We start from the raw sequence: 7,888 nt of genomic DNA on the forward strand, positions 1-7,888 counted from the left end.
CGCTTTAACGATCGCTTCGGTGGAATTGTGCGGAATTGAGTCTACAACAACCCTGGAAAATTTCGTCGAGTTCCGATGGAGGAATCTCTGGCAATCCACGATATACCGAAGCCCTGTCAAATCTGGACGGAAATTTGGATGAGTTTAGGGCGTGGTGTCCAGCTTCTAGATCGGACGTCCTTTGGAAGATCCAACCGTTGATCGGCTGCGGAATTCCTATATCTACCACCTCTCAAAATTTCGGCTCGATCCGACCGTCCAAACTCCGGGAACCTTCCGATTAGCGCATCACTTTCCGGATCTGTTTTCTGCGCGAAAACGAATCCGACCCGAGTTCATCTTTTTTATGAACAGGATTTCGGACATCCCTTTTGAAGGAAGTTTTGTATGGGGTATTGTGTTTTGTTGCCGAACACATCCCACTAACTGTAAGATCTTTTGAACATGATCTTCAACATCATGCTGATGTCAAACCAGTCCGGCAATATTACTCCACGGCGTCACTTTGTTGAGCCGAGCTCAACTTCTTCGGATCATCATCTCGGCAAGCCGAACAAGAGCCCGGCATCGCGAAGGATAAATCATCACCAACATCGCCTCCCCATGGATTACACGGAGCGGGCATACCGGCATCACCGCACGGTCGCTTCATCAAGCCGGCATCGACCACGTCACGACCTGCATTGGCAGGGCCACACTATTGCTTCTTCAAGCTGGTGTCCATCACGCCGACCTACTTCGACTCATCGGCTGACATCGAGGCTTCACCATCTCTTCATCAACCTACTCCGGTAATGGGTGTGCGGATCGAGTCCCAATTTTGGGAATCACCTTCCTTCGGATTGCTACAACAAATAAACCAGGTGCTATTAATCCTAGTATTTTTTGCTTGTTTGGGTTCAATTTTTTCTAAGGAATTATTACTCTGGTTTGTCCATCATATGTACACAGGTCTATCAAATGGTGGCCGCATTAACGACGGTCGCATGGTGGTCCGGTCAGTCTCCGTACATAGTCCGGCGAATGCCGCATCCGGAACTCGGACCGACCTGTGAATTCAGGCTTTGTCACGCCTTTACCGCATCACGCCGACGCCCTGCATCGACATTAACTTCGGCGCCGGGCCATATTTCTTTTATTACTCACTTTGCATAAATTATTTATTATGCAACATTTTTTTAATTATCATTATTACTATTATCTCCGATTTGCACTATTTTATGTGGCACGGGAAAATGATCCAGCTGGACTATATCCTTTGGCGTCACCTCGGCTGGACGGGGGGCTTCGTCAACACTTCATTACCCCATGCCGGGGACTTCGGCATCACTCTGCCGGCCTGCATTGACCATGCTATGTCACCACTTCGGAGTGCCGAGCTCTTTGCTCTGCCACCTCGGGACCGGCTTGGGGGATGGCACCTTGTCCCGCATCAAGCTCGGACTGCGTCATCAATACCGAACACATTAACCAGCTAAGTTGCCTTCATGCTCAAAGTTTTAAATTTTTAACTTGTGTTCGGCTCGACCAAGCATTATACTTTTTTGAAAAAAAGTTGCTTGTAAAATTCTTTCCTTGTCCAAACTTTGTTTGTGACGCATAAATTCAAATACCCCGTTTACTTGGGGGCTTCCTTTATGAAGCTTTTCCTGTTGCATATGATTATACTTGTACGGATTCATTCCTTGTTCATGTATTACGCCACAATATGCACCACATTGACTTAAGCGATTTGCAAGCTGGGTTGCCTCGCTCCTGTGTTTACCCCTACATTCCCGATTGTTCGGCTAGGGAGTAAAGGGAGCACCTCTGCGATTGTCACGGTCGGGTCACCCGAGCCGGACCTCAGACTGGGTGAAGCCGAAAGCTAGCGCTCTTATAGTTATTCAATGATGGTCGGCACACAACGGAACTCATGAGTACAAAAAATCTATTGCACAAGTCTCATAATAACAATGAGCACCGAAGAAAGGTATCGGTGGGGGTACTATTTTCTTCGAAGATGCTTCTTACACTTCACGGTAATATAGCATAAGTTCCCTGAGCGCGCTTTGTCTGTTACAGCCTTATGGCCTGATTGCCTGGTTATTGGAAACACCGTCGATATTCTCGACCGATGGGGTACATAACACTTTTCGGTCCTTGACCTAAGAGGGAGAAGCCGACGGTCGGTTAAGACGCGTTTAAAGTTCGGTTGAACATAGATATGATATAAGTACTTCGGTACATGCAATCATTCTCCTACCCAAGTCACTTGGGGGCTCTTAAGTTTATTTGAGCCGTCTTATAATAAGTGTTCTTCTTCTTAGTCGTTGCAAAGTTTTATTATTATTATCTACCACTCCTTTTTTCGACACGAGTGTGCGGTCACTAGCCGGAGAGCCTAATTTCTCTCTCAAAGCCGCTAGAGTTTAGTTTGCTAAACTGGCCTGATGAGAAGTACCCTGCCCTCGGGATAGGAGGTTGAAGCCGTAGGCTGACCCGCTCGAAGTCTTGAGATAGGATGTATCATGTTAAAGCACGACAGAAGCACTTCCTTTTTCTAAGACCAATTTTCGGATTGGCACCGAACACTTGATATTGTTCGGATGTCATGTTTTTACTGACGTTTCTTGGTTTTCCAAGCTTTTGGCACTTTTAAACTATTTGTGCTTTTCCAGCATTAGTCTCGCAGTGCAATGCCGGACACCTTTTAGGGATTCGGCAAAAACATTCTCAGATATTGCTATATATGCATCGGTTTCGAATTGTGTCTTCGGTCAATAGTAGGGTTGCCTGGCTCCTGCACTTGCTTCCTACGTTTCGTTTTGTTCGGCTAAGCATGCAAAGGGAGAACCACTGCGATTGTGCTTCCAGCTCACATGGTTAAGCACCTCAGTGGAGAAAGCCGAAAACTGACTGTCACAATAAGCGTAAGCTGGTCAGCGATCCGATGACTATGTTAAATGACGAGCCGTTCATAACATTGGCCGAAGTGTTTACGGCTTGACCCCGACTGTCGCCAAACACTACTGGGGGCTATTAACCGGCCTCCCAAACTAAATCCTCGATATTTTGCTATTATATTAGAGCTGAGGTTTAATGATCATGCTTAGCATGACAACCCAAAGAAAGGAACCGATAGCGGGACCATTTTCTTTGGAAGACATTTCTTCTGTCAAACAGTAATATAACTCTCTGCGTACCTTTATTTATAAAACCGTATGGCCAGATTGCCTTGTTTGTTGTAAATCTTTGCCCTCATAAAGGCTTTATAAAGTAGAACAAACACTCCTCGGCTACTGGCCAAGGAGGTGGAAGCCGATGGTCGGTCAACAAAGTTTTGTACAATGCGGATCCGAGCATTAATGACGTAAAGTACTTGGATACATAGAGTCATTACACATAATTTGTGATTTTACTATGGATATTGATCCTTAATTCGGCCACCCGTGCCTGCATTAAGGCTCGGGGGCTACTGGGCTTCGGGCTTATTACTTACAAATATTAAAGGGGCACATAGATCCCCTGATCTGGTGTTGCCACCCGACCAGTGTCTCGGGGGCTACTGCATTGCTTGTCCAATGCAGAAAATTTTATGTGCAATATAGTTTCCGAGGAGATTTTGATCCTCAGGTTGGTCGGCCGCACCCAACCTGAGTCTCGAGGATTGAGCACGCCGCTTTTAGTGACCCAAAGTATTCTGCCGAGCTTGGACTTGATCCTCAAGCCGATTTTGCAAATCAACATGAGTCTCAGCGGCTACTAGGATCAGCGGTCTTACGTCATCCTTCGGGTGCATCTCGGGTTTTAGATCGATACACACCTTGAGGGCTACTGGCTATATATCTCGGCAGAGAATAAATTGCACCAACAAAAAATATTCACAAAAATCGGCCCATATTCGGGGTGGTGCACCACCTCGGAAGCAGTCCGGCATAAAGCTCGGGCGCTAGTGGCTGGCTCCGTAGAGGGCATTTTCGGCGTTAAGCTCGGCTAAACTCCTTCAAACTTTTTTGAACCAAGGTGATATGACACCTCGGATATAGTCCGGCGTTGGAGCTCGGATACATGGTCCGGCGTTGGAGCTCGGATACATAGTCCGGCGTTGGAGCTCGGATACATTCCGGTGTTAGAGCTGGGAAGCGGTCCGACATTGGTGCTCGGCTGCAAAAGACACCTCGAATACAGTCCGGCGTTAGAGCTCGGACGCAAGAGGACCCTGCCTCCCGGGAACAACTTCAAACCCGAGGTGTGGCATAAAAATAAACAAGGCATTGATAAAGGCCGGAAACTTAAAGGGGCTCCTGGATACCCAACGTGTAAATTCGTCGAATGCATTTCGGCGATCCTCAAGATCGAAGATAAAGAAGATTTGTTGAACCAGTTTTCAAGACCGGCAACCGAAGATGAAGAAAAGTTTGGAAGAATCGAGGAGAGTCCCTAACTTGAAGACCGGTTCAGGGGGCTACTGACGGTGTCCTGGACTAGGGGGTACTCACCACATCGTCTCCCGATCTATTAGATTGGGCCGAGGACCCCCATGGCCGCATACTCATGGGCCAGTTCGGACAGCTGCCGCATACAAGGAAGATTCCACAAGACTTGGCGATCAAGACAAGGACTCCACCCCACCGGCGTATTCGGCTAGGACTCTTGTTATCCTAGGCCTCTGGTGCATTATATAAACCGAGGCCGGGCTAGTCGATAGACAAGATACAATATATACAACAATCATACCATAGGCTAGCTTCTAGGGTTTAGCCTCCTTGATCTCGTGGTAGATCTACTCTTGTACTACCCATATCATCAATATTAATCAAGCAGGAGTAGGGTATTACCTCCATCGAGAGGGCCCGAACCTGGGTAAAAAACATCGTGTCCCTTGTCTCCTGTTACCATCCGGCCTTGACGCACAGTTCGGGACCCCCTACCCGAGATCCGCCGGTTTTGACACCGACAGCTGGCACTAAATAACAATTATTGAGGTTTAAAACTAATCCCGTAGGTAAATGTAGAGGTAGCGTGCCGACGGCGATCACATCGACCTTGGAACCATTCCCGATGCGCATCGTCACCTCGTCCTTCGCCAGTCTCCGCTTATTCCGCAGCTCCTGCTTTGAGTTACAAATGTGAGCAACTGCACCGGTATCAAATACCCAGGAGCTACTACGAGTATTGGTAAGGTACACATCAATTACATGTATATCACATATACCTTTCGTGATGCCGGCCTTCTTGTCCGCTAAGTATTTGGGGCAGTTCCGCTTCCAGTGACCACTTCCCTTGCAATAAAAACACTCAGTCTCGGGCTTGGGTCCATTCTTTGGCTTCTTCCCGGCAGCTTGCTTACCGGGCGCGGCAACTCCCTTGCCGTCCTTCTTGAAGTTCTTCTTACCATTGCCTTTCTTGAACTTAGTGGTTTTATTCACCACCAACACTTGATGTTCCTTTTTGACTTCTACCTCTGCTGATTTCAGCATTGCAAATACTTCAGGAATGGTCTTTTCCATCCCCTGCATATTGAAGTTCATCACAAAGCTCTTGTAGCTCGGTGGAAGCGACTGAAGGATTCTGTCAATGACCGCGTCATCCGGGAGATTAACTCCCAGCTGAGTCAAGCGGTTATGCAACCCAGACATTCTGAGTATGTGCTCACTAACAGAACTATTTTCCTCCATCTTACAGCTGAAGAACTTGTCGGAGACTTCATATCTCTCGACCCGGGCATGAGCTTGGAAAACCATTTTCAGCTCTTCGAACATCTCATATGCTCCGTGTCGCTCAAAACGCTTTTGGAGCCCCGGTTCTAAGCTGTAAAGCATGCCGCACTGAACGAGGGAGTAGTCATCAGCACGTGTCTGCCAAGCCTTCATAACGTCTTGTTCTGCAGGGAAAGCAGGTGCTTCACCTAGCGGTGCTCGTAGGACGTAATCTTTCTTGGCAGCTATGAGGATGATCCTTAGATTCCGGACCCAGTCCGTATAGTTGTTGCCATCGTCTTTCAGCTTGGTTTTCTCTAGGAACGCGTTGAAGTTGAGGACAACGTTGGCCATTTGATCTACAAGACATATTGTAAAGATTTTAGACTAAGTTCATGATAATTAAGTTCATCTAATCAAATTATTCAATGAACTCCCACTTAGATAGACATCCCTCCAGTCATCTAAGTATAACATGATCCGAGTTAACTAGGCCGTGTCTGATCATCATGTGAGACGGACTAGTCAACATCGCTGAACATCTTCATGTTGATCGTATCTTCTATACGACTCATGCTCGACCTTTCGGTCTTCTGTGTTCCGAGGCCATGTCTGTACATGCTAGGCTCGTCAAGTCAACCTAAGTGTTTGCATGTGTAAATCTGTCTTACACCCGTTGTATGTGAACGTTGGAATCTATCACACCCGATCATCACGTAGTGCTTCGAAACAACGAACTGTCGCAACGACGCACAGTTAGGGGGAACACTCTCTTGAAATTATTATGAGGGATCATCTTATTTACTACCATCGTTCTAAGTAAACAAGATGCAAAAACATGATAAACATCACATGCAATCAAATAATAGTGACATGATATGGCCAATATCATATAGCTCCTTTGATCTCCATCTTGGGGCTCCATGATCATCTTGTCACGGGCATGACACCATGATCTCCATCATCATGATCTCCATCATCGTGTCTCCATGAAGTTGCTCACCAACTATTACTTCTACTACTATGGCTAACACGTTTAGCAATAAAGTAAAGTAATTTACATGGCGTTTCTCAATGACACGCAGGTCATACAAAAATAAAGACAACTCCTATGGCTCCTGCCGGTTGTCATACTCATCGACATGCAAGTCGTGATTCCTATTACAAGAACATGATCTCATACATCACATATATATCATTCATCATTCATCACAACTTTGGCCATATCACATCACATGACACTTGCTGCAAAAAACAAGTTAGACGTCCTCTAATTGTTGTTGCAAGTTTTACGTGGCTGCAATAGGGTTCTAGCAAGAACGTTTTCTTACCTACGCCAAAACCACAACGTGAATTGCCAATTTCTATTTACCCTTCATAAGGACCTTGTTCATCAAATCCGATCCGACTAAAGTGGGAGAGACAGACACCCGCCAGCCACCTTATGCAACTAGTGCATGTCAGTCGGTGGAACCGGTCTCACGTAAGCGTACGTGTAAGGTTGGTCCGAGCCGCTTCATCCCACGATGCCGCCGAATCAAGATAAGACTCGTAACGGCAAGCAAATTGATAATATCGACGCCCACAACTACTTTGTGTTCTACTCGTGCATAGTAACTACGCATAGACCTAGCTCTGATACCACTGTTGGGGAACGTTGCAGAAAGCAAAAAAAATTCCTACGTTTCACCAAGATCAATCTATGGAGTCAACTAGCAACAAGAGGAGAGTGCATCTACATACCCTTGTAGATCGCGAGCGGAAGCGTTCAAGAGAACGGGGATGATGGAGTCGTACTCGCCGTGATCCAAATCACCGATAACCAAGTGCCGAACGGACGGCACCTCCGCATTCAACACACGTACGGAGCGGATGATGTCTCCTCCTTCTTGATCTAGCAAGAGGGAATGAGAGGTTGATGAAGATCCAGCAGCACGACGGCGTGGTGGTGGATGCAGCAGTGATCGCAGCAGGGCTTCGCCGAGCTTCCGCGAGAGGGAGAGGTGTAGCAGGGGAGAGGGAGGCGCCAAGACTTCAGGTGTTCCTGCCCTCCCTCCCCCCCTTTATATAGGCCCCCTAGGGGGGTGCGCCGGCCCTAGGAGATGGGATCTCCTAGGGGGCGGCGGCCAAGGGGGGTGGAGTACCCCCCAAGGTAAGTGGAGGCGCCCCCTCCCCTAGGGTTCCAACCCTAGGCGCATGGAGGGCCC

The sequence above is a fragment of the Triticum aestivum genome, chromosome 2A, assembly GCF_018294505.1.
Source record: "Triticum aestivum cultivar Chinese Spring chromosome 2A, IWGSC CS RefSeq v2.1, whole genome shotgun sequence".
Classification (NCBI taxonomy): Eukaryota; Viridiplantae; Streptophyta; class Magnoliopsida; order Poales; family Poaceae; genus Triticum; species Triticum aestivum.